This window comes from Micromys minutus, assembly GCF_963924665.1.
Source record: "Micromys minutus genome assembly, chromosome: 2".
Classification (NCBI taxonomy): domain Eukaryota; kingdom Metazoa; phylum Chordata; class Mammalia; order Rodentia; family Muridae; genus Micromys; species Micromys minutus.
The window spans coordinates 54,347,929-54,365,642 of NC_137971.1; the positions used below are offsets into that span (position 1 = coordinate 54,347,929).

General features: G+C 49.4%; 1 protein-coding gene across 4 annotated transcripts in view; it reads right to left on the reverse strand.

Annotated features, from left to right (window-relative positions):
- The window catches only part of CPT1A (carnitine palmitoyltransferase 1A), a 64,852-nt gene extending 50,379 nt beyond the window's left edge, over positions 1 to 14,473 (reverse strand). For all 4 annotated transcript variants that reach the window (XR_013974940.1, XR_013974941.1, XM_080912534.1 and 1 more), the window contains exons 1-2: positions 14,364 to 14,473; positions 14,134 to 14,284 (exon numbers count right to left, since the gene is read on the reverse strand). The gene's annotated coding sequence lies outside the window, so the exon portion shown is untranslated. The remainder of the gene's footprint in view (positions 1 to 14,133; positions 14,285 to 14,363) is intronic.
- Positions 14,474 to 17,714: the final 3,241 nt, after the last annotated feature.

The window sequence follows — 17,714 nt, forward strand, 5'->3', positions numbered from 1 at the left end:
GCTTATACTAGGAGAGTTCTTTCTATGGTGTGTCACTGTGTGTGTGTGTGTGTGTGTGTGTGTGTGTGTGTGTGTGTGTGTGTGTGATTTTGGAGAGGAGGTAACAAGGGCTGATCCGAGGGGAGAGGGAGATGAGTGGGACTTGTGTACACAGTGTGAAACTTACAAAGAATCAATAAAAAGTCTAAATAAATAAATACAAATAAGCCTTGGGCTGGAGAGGTGGCTTGGTGGTTAAGAACACACACACTGCTCATACAGGGGACCAGAGTTCAGTTCCCAGCACCTACACATCATGAGACTCTGAGCTGTCTGTAGCTCTGTCTGCAGGGAGATGGGACCTCTCTGGACTCAGAAACACCTTCATTCACATGCACATAGTCACACATGGCCACATAATTTAAAATAATAAAAATAAATATAGCATACTGTTCTTGCAGAGGACCTAAGTTCAGTTCCCAGAGTCAGCACCATGTGGCTCAACAACTGCTTGAACTCCAACTCTAGAGGATCCAATGTCTTCTTCTAAGCTCCAAGGCCACTGCATGCACATGATGCGCATGCAGACACTCAGATGCCTCTTCCCTGGGACCTTGGGCTTCTCTCATACTCATGTCTGAGCAGCCATAGCTACCTGTGTGGGTGTACCTATTTGTACATGCAAGAATGTGTATGCAAGTAGTCCCCAAGCTTGCTGTATCGATCCTTGTACCCCTAGCCCAGCTCCCCCAGGAGTCTGGATGCCCCTACTCACCTTGCCTTGGACACCTAAAGAAGTGTGCTCAAGCTGTCTGCCCACTAGGATCCCTTCCTCTCCTTTCTCTAGAAATGTATTCCTGTTTCAGAAGCAGCAAGGTCTGGGGACAGGCCTGTCTGTCTGACCCACCCACAAGTCCCTCCCCATTTCTCTTTGGGGTCCCCCTGCCAATAGAAAGCCAATCTATTCCCCATCTGGCACCTGAGGCTGGACAGTAAGAACCCCCACTGCTGAATCCTGCTCTCCCTTCCCAGGAGCCCTTATGCCATCACACCCTGGCCAGCCTGGGCACAAGACTATGTCTTTGTGCCTACAGAGCTGGGAACCTGACGTACTAGAAGAAAGGCCCTCAGGGCCAACTGGCCCGGCCATTTTGTCTGGCAGGTCAGCTGTGCCCGGATACAGGCCACTGACATCGGGCAGCTGCCTCCTCTCTTCCAAAGGCTGTTGCAAAGAGGGCATGGCCAGCCTCCATGGTGGATGGGGGACTCTGCCATGTCTCCATGTGGGGTACACTAAAACGCTGCTTCCCCAGAACCAGTCCACGTTTCCAGTCCTCCTCTTTCCTACCTCAGATCGCCAATGGCACAGGCCTGGCCTACCACATTCTGCTATGACGTCTGTCTGCACTGACAGGAGGTTCTTTGGCTCTCTGTGCCCTGGGAGCTAGCCAGGTCTTTCTGTTCCTAATCAGACTCTACAACCTGTGCACATGACCAGATGTTACAAACCCAGCTTCCCACAGAGACTGGACATCAACCCTCAAGCTGCACCCTCTCCACCTGACCTTAGTGGGGCAAGCAGGAACCACACTTACCTTAACTGATTCCCCGGCCTCTGCTTCATTCACCAGGCACAGAACCCACAGAGGAAGGTGAATGTGTAGCCTCCTCAACCTACACCTTTCTTCACCTGGGCATAGACCCAGTTTTTCAATGACGGCCCCTGACCCCCAATTCCCCGGCCTCCACTACTACTCACAGAGATGTCCCGAGTGCTCTGAGAAGCTCTGCTTTGTATATTTCCCCAGAGGCTGAGCCATCACAGCACAAGATAGAGAACTAAGTGTCCCTAGACACAAGGTCTACACCAGGAGCACAGGGAGGTAACAGCCTTGCGGGGCATGCATCTGGGCCCCAAGTTCAAAGAGGGCCACAAGAGCACACACTGGAAAGGAAGCATGAAAAGAAACACATGGATAGAGGGGGAAAGGCTTTGACCCCCCCTCCACCACTCACTGTTCCTCCCAAGCTGTTCTGTTCAGCAAGGACAACTCAGTGTCTAGGCCTGACTAGCCTTGAACTTGTAGCTGCCCTCATACTGGCATTACAGAATACACACACACACACACACACACACACACCACCACCACCACCACCACCACCACCACCACCCCTAGCTTTAGCCTTTGGACTAGAAATCAAAACCAGAGGAAAAGGGTTACATGAAACACACCCTCTAGGGTAAACATGCTAACTGCTTCACCCCCAGAAGCAAGTCTGGCCAGTACTCAGAAAAGGTCCCTCTGCAATTAGTCCTAAGCCAAGAGTTTCTTGCCCTGTGGCCTCACACAGGCTCAGGCAAAACTGCAGGTGGTGCCTGTGGCAGGAACCTCCACCCTCACCCCAGACACCAGGAAGACATTCAGGGACACATGCACGATGCCTGAAGTTAAAAACGCTGTTAAAAAGGTGTGTGACTAGGTTGAGGTATTTGGTCTCAGAGAGAAGACAAAAGTATGGAGACCTGGGCTCCTGCCCTGCCCCAAGTGGCAGTGTTAGTCCAGTAACTGCCCACTCCCAAATCCAACCTGCCAACTTCCTTCTGGGGATATGCAGGGGCCCTCACACTTCCAGGCCCAACCCTGCCTATGTCCCAGCCTCACACCCCACTGCCAAGGAGCAATTCCCAAGGAGAGCTGCAGCAGACCCCCCAAACCCCTTACTGCAATGCAGAACAAGAGACCTGCACCAAAAACCAAGTTCACATGTTAGGTCTGGTGTTTAACTGCCACCTGTTTGCAATTTTGTATTTCCACCTGCTCTAGGCTCTTGGGGTGGGGGGTGTACCAGGGATCAATCCTGGGTATTGTTTCCCAGGGGTCAAGCTTCTCTCACTAATTTGGCTAGGCTGGCTAGCCTAGTGGCAAGCCCCAGAGATGCTCCTGTGTTCACCTCTCCAGAGCTGGGATTACAAGCGTGCACTGCCACACCCGACCTTTCTAGGGTCCTCTTGCTTGCAAACCAGGCACTTCGCTGCTCGATCCACCTCCTTAGCCCCTCTGGGGTCTTACCTGTTCTCACCTTTCATCAGTCAGCTACATGTTCCCCTCCCTTAGGGACCAGTTTTGGCCAGCTACTGACTTTATATTCCCAAAGCATAGTGATGCCTCAAGACACACTGCACCACTCACGTCTGCTTTCTGTCAGAGAACCTCCCCCTTACAAGTCGAGTTTAATCATCCTCCAATAAGCTGAAAGCTTTTCAAAGACACCACAGCTTAATGCTCTCCATGAAATCGCGAGAACCCTGCAGGCTGCAGCTCGCCTGCCACTGCCAAGCCTGTCTGCAGTTTTAAATTGTCTTTATTATTTTGTCTTTATTATTGTGCGAGTGTGTATATGGTTGGGGACACGCTCTTGAGCCACGTGTAGAGGTCAGCGGACAGCTTTGTGGAGTCACTTCTCTCCTTCTCCATGTTTGTGGGATCTGAGGTTGACAAGCCACCAGGCTTGCACAGTAAGCACTGTACCCACTGGGGCTTCTTGCTGACTTGAGACTGTCTTCGTTTTAATACCATGGCTTGGTGTCAAGTGCCAGTCCTCTGAGCTTTGCTGACGGGACTTGCCCACTGGGCTTGCTTTCTCCACAGTCAATCTCTCTGCATCAAAGCGATTTCACCTCTGAGGTCAGCCCATGAACACTGGCCATGCCACCTAGCTGCCAGCCCGAGAAAAGACCCGCTTTCCTCCCCACACCAGGCCCCCTAGTCTCCCTGCTCTTTCTGTAGCTCCCTGGGGCTGCAGAGTTGAGACAGGCAGCCAGCTAGGAAAGGAGGGTAAAGTTCAGGAGAGGCCCAGCACACCGCCAGGAACTGGCACATGCCAGAGAAACTGCAATGAGGAAACCCATCATATAAATCAAACAGTAAGACTTACCCAGGGAAGGCAGGCTTCTGAGGAACTGAATTATGCAAATGGGTTCTGTGACCCAGGGGGTATTGCAACACAGCCCAGCGGTCCATAGATGGGGAGCCAGATAGGTCGGTAGACAACAGGCACGGAGGTGACTCACAGTGTACTAACATGGATGGCAGGCAGGCTTGTTTGCATGGCAAAGAAAATGGGGGGTTTGCCTAATAACTGCTTGGCACAAACCAAACAATGCCCTCCCTATTTTGTGCATGAATGCAGGTGTCCAAACTAGTGTCCTTCCCTCCTTATCTTATTGTTTGAGAACGGAAGTCGCCAGGATCCTCCTGTCTCTGTCTCTAATCCAGTGTTCGGATTACAGATATGCACCAGTGCTCCCAGCTTTTTGTTTGGGTGCTGGGATCTGCACTCAGGTCCTCCTAACTCACTGAGCCATCCCCTCAGCCCAAGCCTTTTTTTTTTTTCCCCTTTTTTTCTTTTTCTGACAGGGTCTATGAAGCCCTGCCTGGCCTAAAAATCACAGAGAGCCACCTTCTTCTGTTTACCAAGTGGGATTAAAGGCCACCTGCCACACTTTTTATTATTATATTTATATTATTAATTTGTTTTACACCCATCAGTTCATTAAATTCTAACTACACTTCTAATGAACGAATCCATGGCTGTACGCATTCACTGATGAGGAAAACAAGACTTAGATGTCAAAAGCTTGCGTAAGGTCCCAGCCAGCCAGCTGTAGAGCCGGTGTCAGGTCCAGGCTCAGCTCCAACAGGCTTGCCCTTACCTTTCAATGTGCAGAAGCGGCTGTGACAGCAAAGGCCAGCAAAAGATTCCTGCAGTTGCAACACACATCAGCTTGGGTCACTGCTGTAGTCAGAATGATAGATGGCAGCCAGCAGGAAAACTCAATTACTACAAAGGCTAATACATCAGTGTGACCTAGGTGCCCACCAGAACTGCATAATTCACCGCCAGGCAGAAGCAGTCTGTCTGCAGCTCTAATCCCTCACCAGATGTCCGTGCTGACTAACAGTAAACAACCTCTGGAAATCCTTAGAGAAAGGGTTACCCACAGGAAGTGGCACCTTAACAGAATTCCAGGCAGGGCATCCAGGAACATGGCAAGCCTCCCTCACTAGGGACAGCACCAGGCTGATGAACCCTGGGCCCTGCTGCTGGACAGATGCTGCTGGTGGGGTCTAACTTTTGGGAGTGTTCTGCCTCGCTAAACAAAAATGGCTCCAACTTAGAGAGACCCTGGGCATGGTGGTGTATATCTTTAGTCTTAGCACTTGAGAACCAGAGGCAGGTGGATCTCTGTGAGTACGAGGTCAATGAATAAGTCCAGGACAGCCAGCCAAGGCCATTACACACACACACACACACACACACACACAAACACACAAATGTCTCAAAGAAATAAATAAAGCTGAAGACTAATTGGAGATGGTATTGCCGGTGGCCTTTGGGCCACATACACGTGTGAAATACACAAACACATCAAAAATAAAAAAAAAAAAAAAAAAGAGAGACTTAAAACTCTGAGTACGACTATTATATCCAGATGGAAATGAGACACTGCATCTTGTGCTGTCCGTGGGCTCAGGGTACAAGGAAGGTCAAGGACCGTCTTAGTACATTTTCAGTTGCCACAACAGAGTAGCATAAGGTGTGTACTTTATAGAGAGATTCACATGTGTCACAGTTCCAGAGACTGAAGAGTTTGGGATCACGTCTAGGTAAGGGCATTATGCTATGTCCTTAGATGGGAGAAGGCACTGGGCTGGTAAGAGCCTGGACAAGAGTGGAAATGAGCATGTGGAGGATGGAAAAGAGGCCCAAGGCAGTGCTTATGAGAAATAATCCAATCCAGGAACTGATCCAGACCAAGACACTGGACCACCTGCTTGAAAGACTCTGCCTTGGAAACTGTCACACTGGCTACCAGATTTCAACAGCTTGTTGTTGTTAACTTAGTGTCTAGGTGGAAGGCTCACAGGAACTCACTGTGAAAGGTTGTACCTGGATTCCATGCCTGAACAGTCTACATTTGCATTATGTAATTCAGCCATAGGTGACTTTCTCACAAAATGGCACATCACCATTTTGTGTTTGTGTTGTTTGGATGGACACAATAGTTCAGTTCAGGTTAGAAAACAAAATCTGGTCTATGGCCATACCATTTTAAATGGTCTGATTTTAAAAGAAGCTAAACAGGGTCAGGCCTGGTTAGTATTTGGATGGTAAAAATTTCAATCAATCTTCAATTCAGTCTCCATCCCCCAAAATAACAACAGAACGTCCAATGACCACACACTGTAAAAACCCAAGCTGGACATGCTCAGCAGTTCCAGCTCTAGCACTTAGGGGCTGAACGCAACAGGAGCATAAACTCAATGGCATCTGTGGCTACAAAGCAAGCCTAGGCTACAATAAGACCCAGTCCCAATTTAAAATAATCACAATAATAATGAAATAAAAGCTGGGTGTGGTGGTGCTCACCAGCAATCTCAGGAGGCAGAGACAGAAGGATCTCTGTACATTTGGGGCTAGCCTAGTTTACATCTTCAGTTCCAAGCCAACCAGAGCTACTTAATGAGACCCCATTTCAAAAAGAAAGAAAAGTTAAAAGTAAAGCAAAGTCCAATTTAGGCCGTATTATTAAGAACTGGCAATCAGAGAAATGTGACTTCCACAAGATAGATTTAGGAGAAGCCCTCAAAGAACATAATTGTAAAGGAAATAACGGGACTGGGCATAGGGCTTAGTTGACAGAGTGCTTGCCTAGCATGCAGGAAGTCCTAACGATCCACGAAAGCAGGCTTGGTGGCTCATACAACTACTCAAGAGGTGGAGGCAGGATGATCAGAAGTTCAAGACTGTCCTCAATTACATAGTGAGTTTAAGCTCAACGTGCACATATCAGACTGCCTCAAAAAATACAAAATGAAATAATAAAGGGGACCCGCAAGATGCTTCAGCAGAAGGCTCTTGCTGTCACATCAACATGAGTTCAGTCCTCAAGAGACCCACACAGGAGAGGAAGAAAACCAAGTCCCACAAACTGTCCTCTGACCTCCTCACAAGCAGCACAAAAGCACTTGGTGTTCACTCTTAAGTAAGTGCGTGCAAACATACACACACACACACACACACACACACACACACACACACACACACACACACACACGTACATCTGTTCCACCATATAAAAGATACATGTAAAAAATTTTAATGACAGGGGAAATACACAGACAAGGCTAACAACAGTCTACCCCATCCATTCTAAAACAGCACATGGATCTAATCTTGCCAGAACAGGACGCCAGCCTAAACTCTCCACAGCCAGGAAGGGGCTTGCATCTATTAGCTCAAGGAAATTGAACTTTTCCTTATACCACTGTTCCCATACATGTTCCCAAATCCTCAGGGACTGTCTTGCACATCCCATCCAAGTTTTTCACCTCAGCAACCTGAGATCTGTAATAAAGGCAATGCAGAACCCAGTGACCATCAGAAAACCCATCTGGCTGCAGTCCTGACACTGGCATCTAGAACCTGAATCTACACATGTTCTGATTTATATGGGCAGGGAGTCACATGCCACAGGCCATCTCCAGGAAGAAAATACTGTTAGATGCAGCTGGAGACATGGCTTAGGGCTGAAGAATGTCTACTGCATATAGAAAACCTGAGTTCAATTTCCAACACCCATGTGGGGCAGCACACAACCACCTCTAACTCCTTTAGAATAGCAACCTACTCAGACTCAGAGGTCACTGCACTCAAGTAGTGTACACACAGACAGACAGACAGACAGACAGACAGACAGACAGACAGACACACACACACACACACGGAGAGAGAGAATATTAAATATATTTTTTAAAGGACAGGATAGGTTCTGATTATGTAGCCCTGGAACTAACTGTATATATGAAGCTGACTTCAAACTCACAGAGACCTGCCTTCCTTTGTCTACAGAGCCCCGGGATTACAGCATGTACCAACACTCTTGAAAGAAATAAGTCTTAGGGGAAAATGCTGTTAAGATTAAAATGGGGCTCTCAGCAACTCTCTATGCCCTCAGATGTGTTTTGTCTCACATTTGATGAGCCTCTCCCCCTCCTAACACTCGTGTTTAAACCTGTATTAAAATATCTCCATTGACCACAACTCTACCTCAGAAAGAGAGAAGAGGATTGTCAGGCGATGGCTGCAAACAGCAAACTTTCTGGTAGTATGAATTCTGTCATATGTACATGTCACCGGGTGAGACCCTCCAGACAGTTTTCTTGAGTTTATCCATGCCTCGATGTCATGATGTCCCCAACCTCAGCTCCAGATGGTATGTGGGGCACCTTTGAGATGCTCCAGGGTACAGTGGCCAGGGTTCACACTAACTAGCCCAGCACCCCCACGCCCATCAAGCTAGGGGAAGAGAAATGTGACTGAGGTCCTGCCAGGCACCAGCTTCAAGTTCCCAGACATGAGATGATCCACATGTCAAAGAAGTGGGGCTTTAAGTTTAATGCAAATGGACTTAAGACGTGGAAGTTGAAAAACAGTTCAGCCCTGACAGCTGAGGCTACAAATATATCATCAACTGTGGTCCCCTGGACAAGTGGCAGGCCCTATATTCCTGGGGGCTTTCCCTGTGTTGAGTCCCACGCTCCACCACATATGTTCACCAACAGTCCTCATGGTCAGTCCCCATATTACTAAGGCTGTGAGTTCACAAACAGGGACCTATCATGACTGCCTTCCAAAAGACCCAACAAGCAGCTGAAAAGGTAAAATGCAGAGATATTTGCACCCAACCAATGGACTAAAGATTCTGACCCCTGTCGTTAAATTAGGGAAAAGCTGGAAGAAGCCGAGGAAGAGGTTGACCAGCAGTCTCAATGAACCTGGACCCCTGAGAGGGACCTAAACTCAGGTGTGCATACATAGATGCATATTCATAAATAAAAACATTAAAAATTTCAAAAGCATTGTGTGTGGTGGCACACTTTAGTCCCAGCACTTGGGAGGGAGAGACAGATAGGTCTCTGTAAGTTCAAGACCAACCTGGTCTATGGAGCAAGTTTCTAGTAAAGGCTATATACATAGTATGATTCTGTCTTTTTTTAAAAAAAAATAGAAGAAAATAAATCCTTATTTTTAAAAAGGCATTCTGAAGTTAAAGGTTGTGTGTAGTCATACTCTGGGAAGACAAGGCCAGCCTCAAACTTAAAGACCAGCCTCTTTGCTATCCAAATACTAAAACTGAGTCTCACTCCTTACTGGAGTCTCCTGAGACTCAAGGAACACAGGAAAGCAGATATCAGAGTTGCCATCTACAGAGAAGGAAATGAACACCCAGACATCTCCCCATCAGTCTAGGTCTGCATGTATGGAGGTGGTGGACTCCACTAAGAGCCCTGTTGTGACAGCAGATGACTTGGGCCTAGCTGAGAGTGGCTAAAACACAGATCTGGGTTCACTTCCAGACAAACATCAGCCTTTCCCGTATACTTTATTAGCACAGGGCAGTACAGAGCACCTCAGCTCCCATTAGCTGAAGGATGCTATTGTGTGCAAATTCAAGGCCACACTCTGCCATTCCAGCAGGTCAACACATATCCTTCAAGAATGTGGGTATCTGTCCTGGCTCTTTCTTCCAACCCCCATCCAGCTCAACGCTTCAGTGTCAGCATGGAGTAACTCAGCTATCACTCCAACTAACATGGGCAGGTCATTCGTTTGTTCTCAGAATACCTTCACAGACCCATAGGACACAATGGGCTCAGGGGACCTTGTAGCATTTCCAGGGGCAGCTGCTGGGAAGCTAGGGGTGGATACTTTAATAAACCAACCAGTTTCATAAAGGGCCAAGAGGATTAGAAGTTCAAGATCAGCCTGGTCCACAAAGTGAGTTGTAGGCTAGCCAGGACTACATAGTGAAACTCTTGTTTCAAGGGGGAAAGGGTTGTGGGGAGTCACTCACTGTCCCTGTCCTTGTAGACATATAAATCAAGGCATAATAACAAGGCATGTTGAATTCTCTATTCATAGTTTCATCCAAAGCCAAGGGAACCCTAAAAGAAGCCATTAGAGATGGTTGTGGATGTGGTCACTGCAGAGACCAGGATGGAATGGGGATGTCAGGTAAGGCAGCCCAGAGCCACAGAACATGGAAGTGCACTGAGGCAGGGGCCCAACCACTTCCTCTAAACACTCCCTCTTGGGCATTAAGTTCTAAGGGTGTAACCCGTGAAACTTCCAGAAGACCCCCACTCCTTAACTGGCTGGCTCAGCCCAGTGGAGAAAGGGTGTCCCAACTTCTGTCCTTCCTCCGGCAAGGATTTGCATGCCTGCACAGAGTCAGAGAGACTGAGGAAGACAAATTCTGGAGGGACTTAAGAAACAGAAGTGAGACTCAGCTCACACATGGAGGAGGGACAGAAAGAGTGTATATAAATGCCACAGGCCAGCGCATAACACCAGTGCATAATGCCAGCATATAATGCCATTGCATAACAGTATTTTTCCCATGTTTTTGACAGGTCTTATGTCATTCATGCCAACCCTAAACCAGGTATGTCACTGCGGCCGATCTTGAACTACTTTCTGTCTCCACCTACTAACGGCTGGGAATATAGCCATGGACAACCAAGCCTAAGCCTGACTTTGCTGGTTTTGGTTTGTTTAATTAATTTTCTGTTTTTTAGACAAGGTCTTGGCTATGGAGCCATGGAATCCTCCTGCCCCAGCACAGCCCCAAACACTAGGATTATAGGTGTTTTTGTACTACACCAAGCTTCCTTTACATTTTACCTAAATGGGTCTGTGTGGAACATGGGTTGACACTCCTCAGAGGCAAGGTCAGCAGCCACCCTGTTTCCCAGCCTTCCAAGCGGCAGTTACCCAGGTGTCGGGCCCCTCAATGGGCAGCCTGCCCACAGTTACTAACTTCCGGAAAAACATCCCTGAAGGTCAGAACAACTCACACAAAAAGGGCAAAGGGTGGGCACTTCTCAGAACCAGGCTGCCACGTTACCTAAACAGGGCAAAGCTGGCCTTAGCCCAGGGCCGGCGGGGACCCAATGTCCGCCTCAATATTTGCATGGGGTTCAAGGTGAAGAGTACAAAAGGCAGCAAACATTTGAAGTCAACAAGTAGAACTTACTCCTTGTGTTAGGAAAGACATTAAAAAAAAAAAAAAACCACTTTGCAGTCTAGGGTTGGTTTAGAGACAAGTACTTGTGTATCCCACACAGGACTCCAACTCGCTGATAGTGGTAGCTGGCCTTAAATCCGGCTCTCCTCCATCCACCTCCTGATGGCACAGGTATACGCCATCACGGTCCTGAGAGAACCTCACAGCAAGGCCTCTGCAATAACTACTGAGACGTCTCTAACTTTGCCCAGTATGCTGGTATTGCATTTTGCTTAAAACAAAAACATGTATCGTGTTTATTTATGGTGGCGGTTGAGTACACGCTATAGCGCTCTTGTGGAAGTCCGGATAATGTTCACCCTCCCAGTTCATGAATCGAACTCAAGTCGTCAGGCTTGGCAGCAGGCTTATTTCCCCAACAACAAAAATTCTTGCAATAAGAACTTAAATTGGCATTAATTCAAGTGTGCAGTAATCCCTTAAGCCTACTAGGCGAGCCACAGGCTTAACAACCCCCCTCCTCCCTTTTTCTTCTTTCCTGAGCTGAGGATGGATCTTTGCCTGTTCCCAGGCTGTCCCTTAACTCCCAGATTCGAGCGACTCTCCCTCCTTCAGGGGACTGGACATCTGCTAAACACACTTTTAAACGATTCATCTTGGACATCTTATTCTAAACTAAATTCAAATGCTGACTTCCACCAGCCCTAAGACTCCGGCCTACGCATGAATATCTATGCGGAGTGACTAAACATATTTTCTAACAGCAACAACAACAAAAAAATTCAAACGGTCAAAGTACAGGAGAGTCGCATGGCTCTAGCCGCCCGCAGATCAAGAGCAAGTTCAAGGCGCTGGGGAAGGGAAAGGCACTAGCAACGGCGCCTTCCCGCCCCTCCCCTTCCCCCCCACCCGGCTGGGGTCACGTGACGGCTGAGAAAAGTAGGGGAAAGGTTACGGGAGCCCCGCCCCCGTGCTGGCGCGTCCGGGGCGCTCGGATCCTGTTCCACCGGCCGAGCCCACGCAGGCCTTCCGGAGCGACGCGTCTCCGCTGCCCTCCCAGTGCCACCGACCCGCTTTGTCCGAGGACAGATGTCTCATGCAACAAAACAGCCAGCCCGCACCAGGCCTCAAAGGGCTTCACTGCGAAACTCAAGGGGGTGAAAAAAGTAAAAATTACAGCGCTTTTATGAATGGGCAAAATGGGCAAGAGGAATTAGGGTTGGGTAAGCTCCGGCCAGCGCCCCAAACTCCCGAGAGAAACAGGCATGCCCGTTCCGTGACCACTGGGTCAGGGCCAAGCGCAGCGGCGGCGGAAGGGAGGCGTTCCATCCCTCATCTGCAGTCAGGTGGCTTTCTAGCTCAAAATCGAAAGGTTTTGTCTTGTGCAGGAAGCCGCTTCGGCCACTTTTGATACAAAACCTGAGCGGGGCTGGATTCCAACGACAGTTAAGGAGTTCAAAGCCGGGCGTGGTAATGCACGCCTATAATCACAGCATGGGGGGCGGGGTGTGCAGTTAGGAGATCAGGGGTTCAAAGTCAACATTGGGTACTTAGCAGGCTGGAGGCCAGCGTGTGTTACATGAGACCCTAACTCAAAATTTTAAAGTAAATAGATAAATGAGAAAAGCCAAGTGCAAGGTTTAATAAGGCTTCACAGTTAAGAAAACAATAATTTACATGACAAAAGAGCTCTTGGTGCTGCAGCAAAGACTCTGAATGCAGACGCTGCCCAGACCTACCTACGCTCTGCACTCCCCGTGCAAGCACTGTCCCCCGCGCCACAGTCCTCTGCTTTACGTCCTCAGAGCCCTGAGTCGACCGACTAGGAAGGGGGTGGTGGTGATGTTATGCTTGCTGGCACAAATAAAAGGCCAAAGCTGTGTTTTAGTCATTTGGCTTGTGGTTTTGACAGATAAACACGCTTGAATATCAGGAATGACCAGAAACCAGACGCCTGTGAGACAAAATGCTGTAACTAAATACGCGTTCCGAAAGGTTTCTAAACCGACTTTCATTTTATTTGCGAACTTCCAAAGTTAGCAGTTTCCGACTAAAATCTGTCCTTGGACAACTATCTGAATACACGGAACAGAAAGGAGAGTCGGCCCGGGAGTTGAGAGCACTGAGCTTAACTCTATCTAGCCTGGTTCACGCTAGGAACTTTTTAACTCCTTAAAAACGTGAGCGTTCATCTCCGTTCTGTGACATTAACGAAAACCAGACCCGATTCACAATGTGAAGATGAAGAAACACGAAGGGTACCGGTTGTTAGTGCACATTAGGGCTTCCCAGACCCCGCCGTCGGGCTGTCCCAGGCCAAGTTCGCTCAGGCCAGATCACGTGACGCCCCACCCTCCCGGGCTTCAGTCCCGGCGCGACCTTGGGCAGTCTGTGGACACCCACCTGCCCTTGAACCCCAGGGCAAAACAGAGGCTGAGGGGTGCGCAACACTTGAATTTCTACACCAAGGGTGTGTCCCAAGGCTGTACTGCAGGGACCCGCGCGGGGAGAGGACACCGGCCACCTGCCAAGTCCCCAGGAGGAGCATCCTTCCTACTGCAGAGCCCGACCCTCACGGACTCTGAGAACCAATCCACCTGCAAAGTGAGGAGTAGAAAGGGCCTGGAAAAGGGTTCGGTGTCCACACTGGTCCCAAGCCACCCGCAGAGTGGGGAGTGAGATGGGGTCGTAAAGACAGTTGACGCCCCTACAGGTCAGGGACCACGGAGTCATGCCTAATCCTGAGCATCTTTCACCGGGCAATGAGGACCTCAAACCCACGCAGTGAGAGAATCCACCGTGAGGCAGGACACCAAGAGCCGAGGTTCCACGCGTCCCGAACCGAGGCATCTTGCCCAGTCTGGAGACCAAGCACGTTTCCTCCCGTCCCGGGACCCCCCAGATCCGTCACTGCGCGGGGAAGGGGTGTCCTCTGCTTCTCCAATGAGCGGCTCACTCGTACCCCACGGGCACAGTCTGGGTCTCCCTCCAAGCTCCCAAGGGTGAACACCCGCGCGCCCAGCCCAGGGCGGTGCCGCAGCGCTGCCCTCGCGGTGTCTTACCGAGTCTGAGGACGGCGGCGACGGAATGAGCGAGCGGAGTCCGGGCCGGGGCGGGCGAGGCCAGGCGCACCGACGCGCGCCGCGGGTGATTGGCTGAGCCCAGCCGGGCTGCGGCGCGGGCAGGACGGGGCGGGGCTTGAACGGGGAGGGGCTGCGGGGAGGAGTTCAGTAAGGAAACTGAGGCTAGGACCCGAGCTTGTCAACAGCAGACTTAGGACAACACTCCTTACCTTATGAGCTTCAGTTTCTTCATATACAAAAGGGGCCAACTCATTAAAGCTATGCCCATAAAAGCTCTTTGCACCATGCCCGGCTTACACTCGCGGTTTACAGTCAACCGGCACATAAACTTCTCTGCAACCCTGCAGGGGTTACGCTGTTTCTGCATCAGACTTTTGGTTTGTTTGGTTGATTATTTTTAAAAGGCGGGGGGCGCTTGGCGGGAAAAGGAACGGCTTGCCTAACATCACAGAATGAAGAAGTTAGCCCAAATCCCAAGACTGAGTAACAGATGTTTGTCATCCTGGGGTAGGTTGGTTCCAGAGGCCAGCACATTCATAGTCTCCCTGGGATAAAATCCTCAGGGTTAAAAAACAGAAACAAACAAAAAAAAATTAACTAAAAAAAAAAAAATCTTATCTGCTGAGCAATTAGGGTGTGGGTGGAGCTCATAATGCGGAGCCTTCCTGTCCTGGATAAGGTCCTGGATTCAAGTCTCGGCGCCAAAAAGCAACGGAATCGAAGTATTCTTTGAACGCTGAGAACTAATAGGTGCCAGTAGGGGAATAATTGGAACCTGATACAGAGTGGCCTCTGGAGAGGGATCGCTGGCAGCACACGGGGAACGAAGGTTGACTGCTGAGTTGTGAGTAAGGTGCAGAGAAACCAGGCCAGACCTGGCAAGGCACTCTACCCTCCAGATGGGGCGCCCTCCCGGGCTGCAGCTCCCGGCCCTGCCTGTAGCAACCTCTCCTTAAATGCGCTGAAGAAGGAAGACCCGCCATTCTGAGGTCAAGCACGCCTGGTCATGGAAGAGCTCGGTTTAACTCCATTTTTCCCTGCGGTACCACGGAAGGGTTCAGAAGAGAAAACGAAAGTTCCCCTTGATCCCGCCCCCAATTGTAGTTAACTGTTGCTATGTCTCACCTCCCCCTACACCGCTATTGTTTAAAAGGCCAGGCAGTTGTTAGGTGTAACTTTGGGTTTTTTACTTAGTTTATGTGTAGGGACTCACAGATAATCGGGGTCTTTCATTTGGCTGCATGGTTCTGACACACACCTACTCGCCTATGGCCTTCTTAGCATCCTTGTCTGAACACCTGCTCCTGGGCGTGGAAGTGTGACAGGTGGCTGGCACTGCAGAGATGCTATCCGGAAAACTTTCTGCTGTCCACCCGGCCTCATCGGCCTTCATGGCTCTAGCGTCACCTCCTGCGGCTCCCTATTTAGGGGTCCTTTTACATAGTGGACTGTTATGCACGCCTTAAATGCCCTTCCTCCTCTCCCTAGAACCCCATTCCTGACCTGTCCCCTCCCCAAGGACACTTCCTCTTTTCTTGGCGTCCTGCTTTGCGTCCGTCTGGATTGGCCCTGTGCCCGGTCCGTCGGAGAGGCTCCATGGCCTTGACCGCGGGCCCTCCCACGGGCCGCCGCCTCGGTGCCACCTGCAGGTCAGGCGGGACAGGAGCTGGGTGGAGTCTTCATGAGAAGGAGCCTCGAGCTTTGTATGCTTTGGGGAGGTACCATAATGAACCTGAACCGCTTGCACCTGGTTTTATTCTTGGGAATCTCATTTTTCTTCCTCTTCCCTCACCATGGGCCTGCTAGCTCCAGGGGACCGTAGCTCCAGGGGTGGCTATTAATAAAGACCTTATCCCCCTTTTGCCCTCGGGGTGGGAATGGGGAAGCTTGGGGCATTAACCTAAACTCCCTGAGCGCTGAAAATATCCCAGGAACTGGCACCAAAGCTAGAATAACCTTTCTCAAGCTCTTCTGTTTATTTTTCACATTCTTTCTCGATTTTAATCCCATAGACTGTGCCAGCCACCCACAATGGATACATTCGCCCTGTGTGGTGGCTCACATCTGTAATCTCATTACTTGGGAAACTGAGGCAGGAGGATCATATATGAGTTGGAGACCAGCCTGGGTTACAGCATAAGTATGTCTCAACTAAACAAACAAAAAAGCGGAGTTGGAGGGAAGGACTCAATAACCAAGTATGAATACTCTTGCCCAGGACCAACCACAGTTTGGTTCCTAGCATCCAAGTCTCAAGGCTCACAAGCACTATAACTCCAGCTCCTGAATATCTGGTATCGCCTTTTGGCCTTCATGGACACCTGCCTTTATGTATATATACCCTCCCATACATAGTTTATTTTGAATTGAAAAAACCAAACCACAGCTGGGAATGCGGCTCAGTGTTACAGCACTCGTCCTAGATCCCTTCCCCCACACCGAATAAAGCAGGTGCGATGATGATAAACACTTGTGATCCCAGCAAGAAGTTCAAGTCATCCTTGGCCACATATCAAGTTTGAGGAAAAACTGGAAAAAATAAGATAAGTTGATTAGTTGTAGGGTTGCATACATGCTAGTCAGATGCTCTACCACTGAGCTACCACAAGCCTCATTTTTCCAGTACTAGTGCTGGGAATGCCAAAGTCTTACTTACAGTAGACCAAACCACATCCCAACCCTAATTATCCCACCTGATATCCATGACAGGGAATTTTTAAAGCCCCCACTGTTTTGTCAAGAGATGATCATTCTTTCCTCCTTTCCTGTTGGCACCACCCAATAGATATCCATCCAAAGTGCTTAAGACTTTTGGGAACTTGTCTATGGGACATTGTTTTGAGGGAACTCTATCCCAAAACAAAGAATGTTGCAATCCCAGAAGGCGGTACTTTCCCCTCCTCCTCCTCCAAGTCTCAGCCCCCCCTGAACTTGAACTTTGAGCCCCTGTACACGTTTTCAGTCAATAGCGGAGGTAGTATTTGTTCAGCCAGCGTCACCAGGTTCCATGAGGACAGGGGTGTTGTCACAAGGAAAACAAACCCCAGGCTGCCAATGGGCACGAGGAAAGGAACTCAGAGTTCATGAGGCTTCTTCTGTGACCCGGGGCTCCCACCAGAGAGTGCACCTGTGAAATGTCCTGTGACATGTACTCTGCCTGTCCCCCTTTGGGGGACACTCCACTCTTTTCCTCTGCCCCACCCCCTACTTCCCGAGCACCCAGTGAAAGGAAGGTTGGCAGTGTTTGCTGTCCCACAGAAAAAACAATTGAAGCCACAAGACCAGGGTTAGGAGTCTCAATGTGTGTCCCTCCTTGTCCTGTGTAAGCCTCAGTTTCTTCACTTTAGGAAATGGAGACAGGGCCAAAGAGATGGCTCATAAGTGAAAGGTATACACACCCACACACACACTTACACACACACACTTGCACACATATACACACACACACACTCATAAACATACACCATGCACAAATAGTTGTGAACTACTATCTGGATGCTAAGAATAATTGAACTTGGATCCTCTGCAAGAATAGTCAGTGAGTGCTCCTGCCCCTCTAC